Source organism: Denticeps clupeoides, chromosome 14, assembly GCF_900700375.1.
Source record: "Denticeps clupeoides chromosome 14, fDenClu1.1, whole genome shotgun sequence".
NCBI lineage: Eukaryota > Metazoa > Chordata > Actinopteri > Clupeiformes > Denticipitidae > Denticeps > Denticeps clupeoides.
Genome location: NC_041720.1, coordinates 20,297,869 through 20,315,396, shown reverse-complemented (window position 1 = coordinate 20,315,396; position 17,528 = coordinate 20,297,869). Strand labels below are relative to the sequence as shown.

Sequence of the window (17,528 nt, the reverse complement as noted above, 5' to 3'; positions counted from 1 at the left end):
GTCATTTCTTTTGGGTTTCTTGGTTAAATATATAAAGAGAAGAAATACATATTTTGTACATATTCTTGTCTGTGTGTCTGTCATACCCATTTATACAATTAATTTCGGAATTCCACTAGTAATATTTAAAAGATTAAGTCATATGAGTAAAGGATCACGTTTAGTGATATGAACCCAGAGCCCAGCTGTCATAGTTGGGGGGTAAAACGGTGGCTTTAAACAAAACTAGTAGTGCAAAAAAATGTGGCATATGTTGAAAGTGGGTATTTACTTTTTCAAACATACACTGAAATAATTTGAATTCTACATTAATTTTGCGAAACTGAATGTAAAGGAAAGTAGAGACCTACACTAAAAACGCAATGCTGCAAGTATCAAATGCTTGCTGTTCACTCATAATTTACACACATTCAAATGCACATTTCAAACTACAAATGTTCCAGCAGTTTCTAATTGGTAATATTAACAACTCACCTTGTTCACCCACAAAATGGTTTCCTCATTACAGCAAGCAACATACCTTGTTGAGATAAACAGACAAATGTAGACAGAAAATGTATTTTCCAAGGAGCATCCAAAGTGCACAGACCTTAAATTGCTTTGTAATGATAAGAAAATGGCAAAAACTTGTCTGGAGTTTTCAGCCAATCACAACAGGGCAGCACTGTGGCCTGAGGTAAAACTTGATAGTTTTTTTGTTAAACTTATAAAATATGAGTACACCCAATGACTGTCTCAAACACTCTGCATATGCTCATACTGTTTATTTTAATAGTGATATTTACTCAAACTGTTTGCATAGAAAGAACGTTTGGGTGAACAGTGCATGATAATAATTCAGATTGTTAAATGTCTGGTCGTGCAGTTTATATTCCTGCTGTAATACAGTGCATGTCTGTCAGACCACATGTCACCATGCTGCTCACAGTCTGAGCAGGATTTCTATTTCTTCATGTGTAAAGGCTCTGACCTCCAGTACGTGTGGGTAGTAGTGTAGTAGTTTATATGCAGCTTATAGACAACTCTTTATTTCTGTTGCTAAGTGACAAGTACCGAGCGATGGAGCGCCATCGTGCCACTAGTTATTATTACGGTTGAATACAGTGAGTTTGGCGGGAAGAGACCATTATTATGTAAAGATGAAGGTTTTAGCAGAAAACACCCGGCGGACGGTGCTGCAGCAGCTCCGCTCCGAATTCGGGATAAAGATGAAGAAACGGAATAAAAAGCGGAGCAGCAAGATGTTCGCAGCGCGCTCGGTAAGCGTTTGAACCTGGGACGCTGCGCCGGAATGAAAGCAGCAGGAACGATCAGCCGGGCTTCAGGGGGACAAGTGTCCATGTGATGGAGTTGCACATTAGCTCGGGTTGAAATAAAGGTTTTGTGGTTTGTGGAGGGATGATTTGGAGTGTTTTTGTGCCCCAGGTGAAGCTTTTTGGAACTGCCCTGGATGCTTTGCAGCACTGTGTTGTGCAGGACTATGGCAGCGTACCATGGTGAGTTCTTCTTCTTCTTCTTTTGTTGGTATGTTTGCGATTACTGAACAGTGGCTTTGGAGCAGGTTGACCTGTATAGAAACAGTTGTGTTTTTTTTGGCAATGTTCGTTAAGCAACATCAGTAATTTAAACGCCCCATAATTGAACTTGTTAATATGAAAATAGGGCCCTGTCTGTACCTGTATGGTTTCTTGATTTATTCTGTGGAAGTTAATTTTCTTGGCGAACTTCAGTAAAGTTCTGTGGTGTTTAAGTATTCTGTGTAAATGTGCTTGTAGAAGGTGAACGGCAGCACTGAGAGGAAGCTGAAGCTCCAGGCTGCTGTTGTGCAGTGCTTTATAGAGAATGCTCAGTACTTTGGTAAGGAACCAGCCAAATTTAAATAAGGTGATGTGGGTTAAACTAGCATGGTAAATTATACTCACAGAGCGTGATTTAAAAGAACTGACTCCCTGTGGACCTTTTGTAAAAGTTCTGTTTTTGGGCTCACATGCTCTGAAGTAGAAAAAGTACAACATGTGATGGTCCTTCTTCCCCACATATCAGGTGTGGTCCCATCCATATTGGGCTGTGAGGCTGGTGGCCTCCTCCTCCCCCCAGCCAATGCTGTGGATGAGTCCTGCTCGCACTCAGGTCTCAGGAGAAGTCACGGCAGAAGTTTAATAGGTGAGTTGGTGGTTTTGCTTTATTGTGGTCTTTTCAAATAAATTCATGGTTGTTCTTTGGATTAATTGCTAAAGTGTTAATGTTTTTTTTGTAGAGGTGGGCATAGATTAATTGTCTTAATCTAGATTAATCTCACTGTAATCTTGGAATTAATCTAGATTAATCTAGAGTAATCTACATTCAATTATTCTACATCCAATGACTCATTTGGGTCATTTGCATTCTGCCAAAGGCATTCAGAATATGTGTGCTACCCAAATAATGAAAGTAAGTCTTTGAGAACGGGTTTCTCAAGCCAGGTGGCGCATTAGACCAGGGGCTCATCTCCTGTTTCCAAAATGCATCACAAACTGCTTGAGAAAGCTGTTCTACTATGATAATTGGTGATGAAAATAAATTATGTTCAATAAGATGTACTTGTGTTTACCAACTGTTTATTCAGTTAAATAGCTGCATCCATGTTACCACGTCACGTTTGTCTTGCGTTCCACAAAATAACACACGTGCAAAATATTCCTAATATGTACATTAATTAAAATGAAAGAAATAACTTTTTGCACACAAACCCCACCCACCTCTCACAGCTCACGCCATGTGTCCAAGAGACCTGAACTGGGTCTCAAAAACAAAATAAAAGTCTTTAGAAAATAAGAAAATAAAAGACACAAAAAAGAAGAAATATACTTATAAATCTAGTGTAACCATTTAACTCCGGCACAATAGCTTGCGTAGTATAGACCCAGCTCCCAACCCAACTTTGTGAATAGATTAACGGCGATATTTTTTTTATCGCCCAATAAGAGTCTCACGTTAACGCAGCACGTTAACGCCGATAACGGCCCACCACTAGTTTTTTGTCTTGCGTTCAAGATGTGATTAATGGGGCTTTGAACAAGTTCATGAATAGAACCCCCACAAACACAGCCCAGTCTGAAACTGCTGGTAGATTTTAAGGGTCTGACTTTTCCTGCCTTTATATGAAAATCTTCAGCTTTGAACTGCATGTGGATGTCGGTTCTCTCTGGTTTCCCATCAGCCCTCTGAATGGTGTTTGTGGTGCGCTTTGTAGACCAGTGCCCTTTTCTTGCTTTTTCTGCCTTTGGCTCTGCCATTCAGCGATCGCCTACATAGCTTTTCTGAATGAAACCTTTTTCTTCTTTGCCTGTCGGTTGTGTAGTGTTCCGCCTTCAGCAGTGAAGCAGCTGTATGCACAGTTTGAGGTAGAACATTTTCTCTTCTGTAGCCTCTTCCACAGCAACCCGTCCTTTCAACAGCCAACACCAAGCGTACACTTCCCACAGAGTGCGCGCAGAGCCTTGGCTCCTCCAAGCAGGGGCCTTAAAAAGAGCCCTCTGTTTGGTGCTGGTTCTGCTCCAGAATCAGGTATTGGTCAGATCTTGAGTTGAGTCGTGGCAACTGGACTTTCGTTCTTTAATGTTTCGTTCTGCATCCACAGAACTTTGTCACTCAATCGGCCGAGGAGTCAAGCCAGGAGGGCCTGCACGTCACGGAGCACCGTACCTGACGCGTGATTGGTGCAAGACACAGCCGCTCAAGCAGACCATCCTTGAGGAGAAGCTGTGCAACTCCTCCTACATCCCGCGCCACGAAGAAGAAGATGCGCATGCAGCGTGTCAAGCAGTGCGCTGCATCTCCATAGACCTGGACTAGGGCGCGCCAGAGTCTCAACAGAAACCGAATCAATCCAGGGCAATCTTCCTCTCGCTCCCACAGCTCACCCACCACCACGGGACGCAGCACCACACCTTCCACGACATCTCCATAGGCCCATCAAAATTTCTCTTGGAATTTTGGTTTCTAGTTGATTCTGAGATTGTGGGCTCTATGTGTTCCCCTGTGTCACGACACAGGCTCGGAGGACTCACAATGAGTAAGGGGAACTACTTTGGTAGAGAGTACATTGGAGAAGGGAATTGATGAAAGATGGAAAGATGCAGTCACTCAGACACAGATCTACAAAGAAGTCAACAAAGGTAAACAAGCTGATGACAGCAGGGGGCATTCACTCACTAAACAAGAAGGGGACACAGGACACAAGACTAGGACTAGAGTATGACTCAGATAGACGGGGTCAAGACTATACCATGAATTGAGAAACATGAAGTCCCTTTATCATGTAGTGCACAGATTAAACAAATGACAAGAAGGCGTGACTTAGTGATGATGTTCTGGAACAGGTGTCTGATGGGGCGGGGCTTCAGTCATGCCCCACCACAGGTGGGAGAATCAGCGCAGAGGGAACGAGGTGCAGAAGGTTCAGTTAAGGCTTGATTAAAGGCTTCTATGAGGGATCGATCTAGGACGGCGCCGGGACCCAGCCGTGTTCCTCTAAGCCACACCCCTCCCAGTCCACCAGGTGGCTGAGACTGCCTCTGCATGATGTGAGTTCAGGATACATGAAACCATGAATGGTGGACCACCAGGCAGGTCAGAGCAGGCAGCGGCAACCCTGATGAGACGTCCTATACAAGAGAGCCTGGCACCTCTGGCCTAAGAAAAGGTGGGGAGACATGAAAAGATGGAGAATTGTGTGAATACGAGGTGTGCAAGCATATATGTGACACCGTGCACTTGATGCAGTAAGAGTCAATGAAACATGGTTTCAGTTTCTGGCAAGGCAGGCAGAAATCAGTCACTATGAAAAAATAATAATATTTAATATATGAAAAATGTTGAAAAAAGTAATATAGACAGGGCAGGTCCATATACAGAGGCATTTTTTTGTCAGAACAGCAGCGGTGGGCAGATGCTCTGGTCCATAACATGAATAAAGTTATTTTATTACAGTCACATATCGCTCAAGAGGTTTCTGCTGATACAGACTATACTTTTGTTTGCCCCCTGGTGGTTAGCTTTAGATATGAAAGTGAAGGGATTGTCATTGTGAAACACTGCAGCACAGCACAGCACATGGTGCACACTACAAAATGTGTCCTCTGTTTTAAACCATCACCCTTGGTGAGCAGTGGGCAGCCATGACAGGCACCCGGGGAGCAGAGTGTGGGGACGGTGCTTTGCTCAGTGGCACCTTGGTGGATCGGGATTCGAACCGGCAACCTTCTGATTACGGAGCCACTTCCTTAACCGCTAGGCAACCACTGCCCCATATGCAGCAGAGCCTGCTATTAAAATGTAAAAATATCGCTGCTGATCATAGTCGTGTCAGCCAAAATTGTGATCATGATTACTTGTGCAGCCCTAGTAAGTACGCAGGTGTTGCCCTTAGATCTCTGAGAAAATCCAGGGACAATGTGATATCGGGAGAGGTTGAAGCTGTTGTGTTACATGAATGTATGTGTCTTTCGGCCACCAGTATGTCCTTACTAGCTGCTCCAGAGTATGGCGCACCCCCAGGTGTCCTGCGGCAGGAGAAGAATGGGCCGCCATGATGAGACCGCTCCTGAGTCTGGAAGGAACATTCTGTCTTTCTGCTGGACCTCTGGGAGGCATCGGTTCATTCAAAGTAGTGGTTTGGATATCTTCGTCCACATTCCAAATGAGTGGACCCAGCACAAGCCAATGGTCTAGGATTGGCCCAGGTTCTCCCCTTGACTCCGTTACTTTTTGAAATACCTGAGACAGTGGATCGGCCTTGACAATTCTGGACCCTGGACAGAAAGAAAAAAAAATTAAAGCGGGTGAAGAATGAAGCTGTGAAAACAACGAATGGGCAAAGGGTCCAATCCTACAAATGTCTCTACTCCAGTGCACCCTTGACTACCATCACCCTTGGTGAGCAGTGGGCAGCCATGACAGGCACCCGGGGAGCAGAGTGTGGGGACGGTGCTTTGCTCAGTGGCACCTTGGTGGATCGGGATTCGAACCGGCAACCTTCTGATTACGGAGCCACTTCCTTAACCGCTAGGCAACCACTGCCCCATATGAGCCATAAGAGCCCGCTATTAAAATGTAAAAATATCGCTGCTGATCATAGTCGTGTCAGCCAAAATTGTGATCATGATTACTTGTGCAGCCCTAGTAAGTACGAAGGTGTTGCCCTTAGATCTCTGAGAAAATCCAGGGACAATGTGATATCGGGAGAGGTTGAAGCTGTTGTGTTACATGAATGTATGTGTCTTTCGGCCACCAGTATGTCCTTACTAGCTGCTCCAGAGTATGGCGCACCCCCAGGTGTCCTGCGGCAGGAGAAGAATGGGCCGCCATGATGAGACCGCTCCTGAGTCTGGAAGGAACATTCTGTCTTTCTGCTGGACCTCCGGGAGGCATTGGTTCATTCAAAGTAGTGGTTTGGATATCTTCGTCCACATTCCAAATGAGTGGACCCAGCACAAGCCAAGGGTCTAGGATTGGCCCAGGTTCTCCCCTTGACTCCGTTACTTGAAATACCTGAGACAGTGGATCGGCCTTGACAATTCTGGACCCTGGACAGAAAGAAAAAAAAATTTAAGCGGGTGAAGAATGAAGCTGTGAAAACAACGAATGGGCAAAGGGTCCAATCCTACAAATGTCTCTACTCCAGTGCACCCTTGACTACCAGCAGTTCACAATCTCCCATGTCGTAATTCTGTTCTCAAAACCGGTGCAGAGGTGAATGTACCCGCTGTCACCTGCATTTATAAAAAAGATTCGATATTCAGAAATGACACAATGTTCTTATTAATTTTACCAAAAAGCCAGCCTGCTCCCTACACTGCGGTGTTCCAGGATTATCGAGTCATGTGTTGATTCAGGCCATCTTGAAACCATGTTTATCAGGATCATGTGAGCTGCGGCACACAGATTAAAAGTGTAGATTAAGTTAAAATTTCATTCCAATTAAATTTTACTTATATAGTCAATCTTTACAAGTGCAATTAAATATACTCACTAGCACAAGAATATATTATAAATGTACTATTACAAATCAAGTTTTTGTTACCCCCCTAAAATGTTCGCACGCATGGGTCAGTTTGCGCAAATATACACACATTCTGTGGTTAAGTTTGTTTCTATAGATCAGAGCGTATGCATTCACACCAAAGAGTTCCATCTTTGTCTCATCAGACCAGAGAATTTTGTTTCTCATCATGTGCCTTGTGTCATACTCCAGGTGAGCTTACTAAGGAGTTGCTTCCGTCTGGACACTCTACCATATAGATTTCTGCAGAGATGGTTGTCCCTCTAGAAGGTTCTCCTTTGTCCACAGAGGACCTCTGGAGCTCTGAGGTTCTTGATCACCTCCCAGATCACTCAGTTTAGGTGGCTGGCAAGATCTTGGAAGAGTTCTGGTAGTGAAACAGAGTATAGCGCTTGTAGCATGCAGAAAGAAAGCTGGACATTTAAAAAGCTCTATTTGTCGGATTGTGTCAGGCTCAGGTCAGACCTAACTTTTCAGGCCGGATTACAGCTCTAAGTGAATGTCCACCACTTTGTTCTGCGAACGTGAGCCAGCCAGCAACAACCACAGAAAGCAAGACCAGAAAAACGACACAGAGGAGGATGGGGAAAGATGACAAGGTGAGGACCGATCTGACTTGGTTTGGACGAGCAATCCAGACCAAAAAAATTATTAAAAACTTCATGTAATTGTTTTTCTTTTGTCCATAGTACCGAAAATAGTACCGAGTCATTCTGGACTGCTTTTAAAAAGCCTGTGACTCCTGTGGCTCTGCAGCGGCAATATTTTAGTGGACTCTTTTGTGAACTTAGGTGAACTCTTAATGGACCCTGCACCTGTTTGAGTTGTGTTAAGAAGTTTTGAACGTGGCAACCTTTTGAGTTCTGGCAACCGCCACACACCTCGTTTGTATTTTGGCTGCCCACTGCTCACCAAGGGTGATGGTTAAAAGCAGAGGACACATTTAGTCTTGTGCACCATGTGCTGTGTATCACAATGACACTTCACTTTCAAGTTGGACAGGTCTTAGGGCAGAGGCCAGAACAAGTGCAATCTAGTTACATGACAAAAAAAAAAACAGTTATCCAGAGAACCCCACCTCACCCATATTCCCAACATGCCCCCTTTCACATTTCTGTCTGCCAGCTCATATATGCCTGTCTAGAACAGGCCATGTCATACGAGTGTGACAGCTGAGAAACTTCACACTGGCTCGTTTTCATGAAGAGTGAGTGGGGACCTGTGCAAAAACAGAGCACGGAGGGAAGGAACGAACAAAAGAGGGAAACCTGTCTTGCCCCAGTGTAGAGCCAGCCCCACCAAGCAATAAGGGCCAGAAACTGGCTCGCGCCTTAAAGCACGATGGAACAGCAGAAGCGTGGAATAGATAATGGACACCAGACCTTGAGTCAGAGTCAGATCCTTCTATATACTCATCTGATTAGCATTACAATTGACCAGGCAATGTTCATGTAAGCCATTATATATATGGTACCACCTATATAGGCTTGATACGTGGGGAGGGGTGGAGTCACTGTGATTGAACACTAAATAGTGTCAGTTTTATAGACACAGCTCTTTAGAGAGTTTAAATATAAATACTGTGCAGTGTTAATTAAACATAATTGAACTAATTAATGAATTTGGTCTAATAAGAGCTCAACCCAGGGTTAAAGTAGTGATCTACAGCAAAAATACAGTACAGGCCAAAAGTTTGGACACACCTTCCCATTTTTCATTATTCTTTATTTGCATGACCATTTACGTTGGTAGATTCTCACTGAAGGCATCAAAACTATGAATGAACACATGTACAAAAGTCACCGGACCTGAACCCAATCGAGATGCTAAACACCTCTGGGAACTCCTTCAAGACTGTTAGAAAACCATTTCAGGTGACGACCTCTTGAAGCTCATCGAGAGTGTGTAAAAATAAAACATGTTATTGGGTTTTGGTACTTTTGGCCTGTACTGTATATACACATTTGTTTGAGATTACTTGTGTAAGTGTGGTACCATGGGATTGAAGGTGAAAGCACAGTTTTCATACCATAACTTGGCAACCATCAAAGTCAAAGTGATCTTTATTTTCATTTCACCATATACAGTATAGAGAGATGAGATTGTGATGTACATAGGTGTGAATCAAACACTAATAAACAGTGTCAATTTAATATACATTATGAATTAAAGTTTTGTATAACACTTCCATTTGATTTGCATACAAATAATTTTTCAATAAACTGTATCCCTGGGTGTTAAACTTTCTAGTGACCACCAGGGGTCACCATCTCCTCTTTCTGTTCTCCTTTTGATGAATTGTTATGTGCTGAATTGAACACAGAACAAGCCTATATCATCAACCATAACAACCACATCAACTTGTGGAATGGTGCACACATGACTTACTGGGCTTAACTTCCCTTTGTCCAGTGGTTACACCGCCAATCCTCCTTCCCTGGGTATCACCTCCAGGCCATTATATGAAGGTAATAACTCTCTTTTCGACACAGAGGGAAGTATGGGAAGAGAGCAGGACCAAGTGCAAAAGAAACCTGGTGTAGCCTGCAGAACCTGGAGCCTTGGTTTTGTAATTGCCCATGGCATAGGAGGAGCCATGCACCTATGAGCATGGACTGACTGTGGCATTCATAATTGAAGGCTGGGTACAGAGATTGGACTTGGAGCTGTGTGGATTGCAAGGCAGGTGTTGACGAAAGCTGCTGCACATATTAGGGCTTTTTTTTAAAGAAAAAAATCAAATGCAATCAATTTAATTAATTTATGATTATTTGATATATTATGTGAATTAAAAACTGTAGCATAATGGTACATTGAAATATGAATGCTGTAACTAACATACCACGAGTTGAGACGGAGCGTCCTTGCATGCATTTGTGGCTTTAACATGGGACACATCCGATTGGTGTGATTGGACTTGGGGTGTGGCACATGTGCCCTCCCACCCAGTGGGGTACAGCCATTTTACAGACCGAACTGCGTTGGTGCGTTGAACGCCACACGCTGATTTTTGAGTGGAAAGGTAAATCTTGTCGCGACCGCAGTGATCTTTGTTTTACTGTCTGAACTTTGTGTACTCTGCTGCACACCCCCTGGGACAGACAATCGCCCCGCCCCATTCTCCCCAATGCAGCATCGCTGCAGCTGCCTCTCTTCTTCCAACACCCTCAGCATCTGATCTGCATCTAAACCCGGTGGTCTTCCCCAATCTAACGAAAGGCAAGAGCAATTTCTTTTATAAAGTATGGATGTTGACTATGGAGCTGAATAAAATGATCATTCTCAGGTAAATCTGAAAAATGTACAAAACATTTAAATTTAAGTAAAATGTGAAACATTGTTAAAAATTCTCACCATAATGAGGGTGATCATACAGGGAGTGCAGAATTATTAGGCAAGTTGTATTTTTGAGGAATAAGTTTATTATTGAACAACAACCATGTTCTCAATGAACCCAAAAAACTCATTAATATCAAAGCTGAATGTTTTTGGAAGTATTTATAGCTATTTTAGGGGGATATCTGTGTGTGCAGGTGTCTATAACAAAAAACAAATATATACCCATTTCAATTATTTATTTTTACCAGTGAAACCAATATAACATCTCCACATTCACAAATATACATTTCTGACATTCAAAAACAAATCAGCGACCAATATAGCCACCTTTCTTTGCAAGGACACTCAAAAGCCTGCCACCCATGGATTCTGTCAGTGTTTTGATCTGTTCACCATCAACATTGCGTGCAGCAGCAACCACAGCCTCCCAGACACTGTTCAGAGAGGTGTACTGTTTTCCCTCCTTGTAAATCTCACATTTGATGATGGACCACAGGTTCTCAATGGGGTTCAGATCAAGTGAACAAGGAGGCCATGTCATTAGTTTTTCTTCTTTTATACCCTTTCTTGCCAGCCACGCTGTGGAGTACTTGGTCGCGTGTGATCGAGCATTGTCCTGCATGAAAATCCTGTTTTTCTTGAAGGATGCAGACTTCTTCCTGTACCAGAAACTGGCAGTAGGACTGTGAGTTGAGCTTGACTCCATCTTCAACCCGAAAAGGCCCCTCAAGCTCATCTTTGATGATACCAGCCCAAACCAGTACTCAACCTCCACCTTGCTGGCGTCTGAGTCGGACTGGAGCTCTCTGCCCTTTACCAATCCAGCCACGGGCCCATCCATCTGGCCCATCAAGACTCACTCTCATTTCATCAGTCCATTAAACCTTAGAAAAATCAGTCTTGAGATATTTCTTGGCCCAGTCTTGACGTTTCAGCTTGTGTGTCTTGTTCAGTGGTGGTCGTCTTTCAGCCTTTCTTACCTTGGCCATGTCTCTGAGTATTGCACACCTTGTGCTTTTGGGCACTCCAGTGATGTTGCAGCTCTAAAATATGACCAAACTGGTGGCAAGTGGCATCTTGGCAGCTGCATGCTTGACTTTTCTCAGTTCATGGCCAGTTATTTTGCGCCTTGGTTTTTCCACACGCTTCTTGCAACCCTGTTGACTATTTTGAATGAAACGCTTGATTGTTCGATGATCACGCTTCAGAAGCTTTGCAATTTTAAGAGTGCTGCATCCCTCTCACTATTTTTGACTTTTCTGAGCCTGTCAAGTCCTTCTTTTGACCCATTTTGCCAAAGGAAAGGAAGTTGCCTAATAATTATGCACACCTGATATAGGGTGTTGATGTCATTAGACCACACCCCTTCTCATTACAGAGATGCACATCACCTAATATGCTTAATTAGTAGTAGGCTTTCGAGCCTATACAGCTTGGAGTAAGACAACATGCATGAAGAGGATGATGTGGACAAAATACTCATTTGCCTAATAATTCTGCACTCCCTATATTTTACTAAAGGACTGAACTGAACATAAAAAGGCTTGAGGGCCATAAAAGGGCTTGGGAAAGCCCCATGGTGGGTCTCAGCATCAGACATTCACAAGGAGCCGACAAGGACAGGAGACAGCATAGGCAGCTATGTATTCAACAGGTTATGAAAGTGAAGTGATTGTCATTGTGACACACAGCATAGCACATGGTGCACACAACGAAATGTGTCCTCTGCTTTTAATCACAGTGGGCAGCCATGACAGGCACCCGGGGAGCAGTGTGTGGGGACAATGTATTGCTCAGTGGCTGCTTCCTTAACCGCTAGGCTACCACTGCCCCACATGGGGAACAGGGGAACATATTAATGACTCAGACAGGGAAACTAATGATTTGATGCATAAGGCCTGGGTTTACACAAAAACATAATGGAGGGAGGTTACTACAATATTGGACATTTAAATTCCTTCATTTTGATTCCAATCAGGAACACAAAAGCTTTCCTCGAATAGAGCCTTTATGTGCTGGCATGATGGTTGTGGTCTTGACGCTGGCGTATAACAACCAAGACCAATGACTGTGAAGACCCCAGAAACGGGTATGCCATCAGTGCCAGCAGCCATGAATCCGTTTAATCTACTTAGGCTACTTGCACAACAGAGGAGTCTGAGGCCTGTGTGGCTAACAATCTCCATGTGAGCTGAATCTGCTAATGTCCCACCTACTATACTCAATTTATAGTAATGGTTTAAAGGGTTAAACGTTATAAGGGTTCAACAATCAAAACAGAATGGAAAAGGAGAGTTATTCCATAGGAGCAGTTGACATTTCTTATGACTATCCAACCTCCTCTGCATCTGATCTGCATCTGATACCGGTGGTCTTACCCAATTTAACGCCTTGACCCCAACATATTCAGTGTTTTCATGCAAGGTGAACACCTTATTATACTGGTTAAAAATGATTTAATTGTCAAATGACATTTGACAATCCTACCCGTCACAGCGAAGAAGGGGCACTGATGTTGAAATTCAACAAATAATGGTTGCTACAGAAATAGAATTTCCTGAGCTACAAATAGCATAAGGTGTATGCTGCACCCCAGCCTTATCAGAAATTCTAAATAACCCTAAATTCATAGTTCCCAAAGTCTGGGTCAGAGCAATCCAGAATTAGCCTAATCAGTTTTGTCTATTTCACATTGTTGACACAGTTCTGATTCAGCTGCGGTCCTTCAGCTCAGCCTCAGGTTTTTAATTCCATTCTTGGCAGAACATATTTTGGATGTGGGAGGGGTGTTGTGCCTGGTGAAATCTGTTATTAAGGCCTGTTTTCCAGCCTCACAAGAACATTTAGAGTTTTATGTGATACTAAATGGAGGCAAACAGGTTAACAAAACACTAATAAAGGAAGGAACGTGCATATCAAACACATCATATCACATCATAATGTCATTTTGGTACAAAATTGTGTCCATGTACGTGTCACAAACATTATTTACCATAATGTTTATAACCAAAATGTAATTTTTTGCTAGTTTTGACCCTACATATCTGGGTCAGAATTACTATAAGAATTAATTAATAAAAAGCTCCAGGTGTCAAATTAAAAATATTCATTCATAATTTACAAAAGAAATCAAAAAGTAATCAAATGTAATTAGTTACATTAACTATTACATAATCTTTCCAGGATCCTTGTTTTTGTTCTCCTCACCGGCTTGCCGCCACACGCTTGACATCATCTGACCCAAATAACTTTATCTTGGTCTCATCAGACCACAGGACATGGTTCCAGTAATCCATATTCTTGGTCTACTTGTCTTCAGTAAACGGTTTGCGGTTTTTCTTGTGCATCGTCTTTAGAAGACAGCCATGTACACTAATTTGATGAAGCATTTATGGAATGAGTACTGACTGGCTGACCCCTTCAACCTCTGCAGCAATGCTAGCAGCACTCATATGTCTATTTTCAAAAGACAACCTCTGGATATGATGCTGAACATGTGCTATCAACTTTTTTTGGTGGACCATGATGATGGTCTCATCTGATGGTACCAGTGTTACAGGACAAGGAAAAGAGAGAAGGCTGGGAACCAGGCTTCAGAGAGGCAGCCTGGCCCTGAAGAAGCTCGGGGAGAACCCCAAAGGACGAGGAAGAGAAGAAAGAGCAGCCCTCAAGAGAAAACTATTTTTATACATTTGACTCCCAAAAAAAGTTGCCACAGACCAATCAGGATTGTCCTTTGATGTCTCTGCCTTGTCCAAACAGATACAAGAAGACAGTGGTCATCCTCCCCCGACAAGACTTCCCATCTTAGAGCATCTGAGTGTTAACTGTATAGAAATGTAGTAATCTGGCAGCGTTTCCCTAACTATCAGGGCCAACACACCTCCAGCCCACCAGAGAGCACCAGACCAGCCTGGGAGACAGCGACCCAGAAGCAGAAATGAGAGCGGGCATTGACCACGACCCTTGCCTGTCCCCTGCCCCTCTTGAGACGACGATCGATTTATGGATTGAACCTCCTGACCCCGACTTTTGCCCGTCCCCGACCTGTCCCATTTGTTAAGACGTGAATCCATGCTCCCCTAACTTCCTCCTGCCCAAGACGTCCTCCTGTCCAGCCCACATTCCCGAACCGACCTTAAACCAGCCGTCTTCCTGTACTCCTCTGCCCTGGTGTTTCCCACGGATCCCGAGCTCCCTCCCCGCCACGCTGCGGCGTGTCCACTGAGTCTCCTCACAGACCAAACACCTCCGGTCCTCCTCCCCAGCTCGTCCAGTGCCCTCTCCCTGTGCAATGACTTGTCCCCTCACTCCAGGCTTGGTGAAATTAATATAACAGTGCTGAACATTTATTATTGTCAAACTCCTCTAAATATAAAAATATATGAATTAATATAATTGATCAATTTAATAAATAATATATAATAACAACCACCTCAAAGTCAGAGGTCAAGCCTCATTTGTTTCTATTGGTGCTGTGAAACACTGCAGCACAGCACACGGCACACACAGCAAAATGTGTCCTTTGCTTTTTACCCATCACCCTTGGTGACTAGTGGGCTGCCATGAAAGGTGCCCAGGGAGCAGTGTGTTAGAACAGTGCTTTTGCTCAGTGTCTTGGTAGTTCGGGATTCGAACCAGCAATGCTGTGATTACAGGTCTGCTTCCTTACCCGCTAGGCTTCCACTGCCCCGCTAGGCCAATACTGACCCCGCTGTACCATTTGCATCCACCACATCCAATGCCCACTGTCTCCACAACACAGCACTTCGCCTTCCTGCTCAAGTCAATCCAACCACCCATGTCCTTAATTCCCCAGTCCTCCTGCTAATCCTGCCATTCCTATCAGGTCTACAACCCCAGGCTCTTCCCCTGACGAATACATTCACAGATCTGACCATGTTGATTACAGTTGACACTAAAATTATTAACCCCCCTTATGAAATTATACAACACTCAGGTCTTCTAATGAAAATTAATGGACCATTAATGTCCACTCAGTTTAGTTTGGATATTTTATTGATCTATTGAAGTAAAAATGTCACATCCAAAATTATTAGTTACCTGGCCATTAATAGTCAATATCCTTTCTGAGCCACAACTGACACCAATCTCTTAGAGTAGTTCTTTACCAGGTTGTTCTTACACAGGTCTCCTGAGGGATTTTGGCCCATTGTTCAATTGTTCTAGCTGTTTCAAATTTTGTGGTTATCGAGTATGGACACTTTGAGTACCCGCCACAGATTCTCAATAGGATTGAGATCTGGACTCTGTGTGGGCCACTCCATGATCTTGGTTTTGGTATCCTTGAGGAATTATTGTATGCTTTGATGTAAGCTTTGGGTCATTGTTGGAAGACCCATCAACAACCTAAACATAGACTACGAGCAGATATTTGTATATTTTCCCTCAAATTTCAACATAATTTTTTTTCATGATGCCATGAACCCAACAAGACTCCCTGTGTTACACAGGGTCACAGGTTAAAGGCCTCTCTCATTCTTCACCAAACATAAGCAATGTCCATGTGCCCAAACAGTTCCATTGTAGTCTCATCAGACCAAAGAACAGCACAGAGCTCCAAAACTCATCTGTACCTTTCAAATGTTCATGGATAAAACCCAGTTGGACTCTCATGTGCCTCTATTTGATTAAAGCGGTTCTTTGGTCCTGAAGCCAACCACAGCAAAGAGCTCTCACAACTCTGTTTCTTGAAACATTGACTCCAAAAGAAGCCAGATAAGCAACAATCATCTTGGCAGATGTCCGGGGCTCCTTGCTGACATCTCTGACTATTTTCTCAAAGTCTTGTGCTTACAGCCAGGCCAGGTACTTGGCAATTATGCAACATACAGCAGTTCTAGACATTGTGAATGGCTTGGCCTTCTCCCTTAGCATGAGCTTTCTTCTTTCTGAGCTCCTGACTGATTTCCTTTGTCTTTGGCAAGGTGAGTAACAGTTGTCCCTCTCATATGCTCCAGTGTGTTCCTTGGAGTCTTTTTATGCTGATTGAATGCTGTTAGGAAACCAATTGACTGCACATGTGTGGTTTCAAAGCTGATTGGTCAAGTACTGTAGGCGCGTTTTGAAAGCAAACATTCACATGGTGATTTTTGACCAACACAACGATTGTTGGAGAATTGTACAATGGTAATTAAGGGAGTCCATGAAAAATTCTCATTTTTTGCACAGTGCTGGCCTCACAAAATATTGATGCTTCTGGCACAATTTGGACATTTTCACTTAAATGTGTACTCACATTTGATGCCAGTGGTTTATGAAAGTTAAAGTGGAGTGATGGTCATTGTGATACACGGCACAGCACAGAGTGCACACAAAGAAATGTGTCCTCTGCTTTTAACCCATCACCCTTGGTGAGCAGTGGGCAGCCATGATATGCACCCGGGATGTAGTGTGTGGAGACGGTGCTTTTCTTAGTGGCACCATGGCGGATCGGGATTGGAACAAGCAACCTTCTGATTACGGGCCGCTTCCCAGATACTGTGTTTCGTTATTTTGAAATTTACAATGTTATACAAGCTGTACACTGACTACTTTACATTGAATCAAAGTATCTTATTTCCAGTATTGTACCATTGCAAAGATATAAAATAATGTGAGCTGTGTATTCAGTTTTCTTATAAACTGTATGTGTCCCTTGAGCAAAATACTTAACCCTGAGTTGTGTGAATCTATCTTGTTCTTGTTGTTTGATACTAGTAAGATATTCTATAGTTTTCAGATATCTTAGAAATTTCTCCAAATATATACTTATTGACACGCGAACCAGGACCAGAACGAGAGAGACGTGTAGGAGGAAACGAGAGACCTCAGTGCGGTGGGACGCAGGGAGGCAGGTAAGTTCCTCCGCGTTAATCTGCGAACGTGGACGGCGCGAGCCGCAACACCACACTGATGTTGTCGTTCGCGTATTAAGACACAAGACAGGACAGGGTGACAGGAAGGAGTTCGGGTATCGGGAGAACAGAGAGGACAGGTACGGTCTTACTGGGAGCGGGTTTTCGGAGCCGAGTCGAATGGCGTGCGTCATTCAATGACTGAGCAATTGGCAGCTGCTCTCCAGCCTAATATATAGGAGTCACGTTACCTCGTTTCCGTGTTACTCCCGGTCACATGATGGGATCAT

At 43.5% G+C, this 17,528-nt stretch overlaps 1 long non-coding RNA gene across 1 annotated transcript; it reads right to left on the bottom strand.

The window, feature by feature from the left end:
* Positions 1-2,914: 2,914 nt before the first annotated feature.
* LOC114763542 (uncharacterized) lies at positions 2,915-6,765 on the bottom strand. The gene is made up of 3 exons (XR_003742350.1): positions 6,286-6,765; positions 5,509-5,792; positions 2,915-4,674 (listed from the first exon to the last, which is right to left on the bottom strand). It is a non-coding gene; the product is annotated as an uncharacterized LOC114763542 (long non-coding RNA).
* Between the last annotated feature and the right edge of the window lie 10,763 nt (positions 6,766-17,528).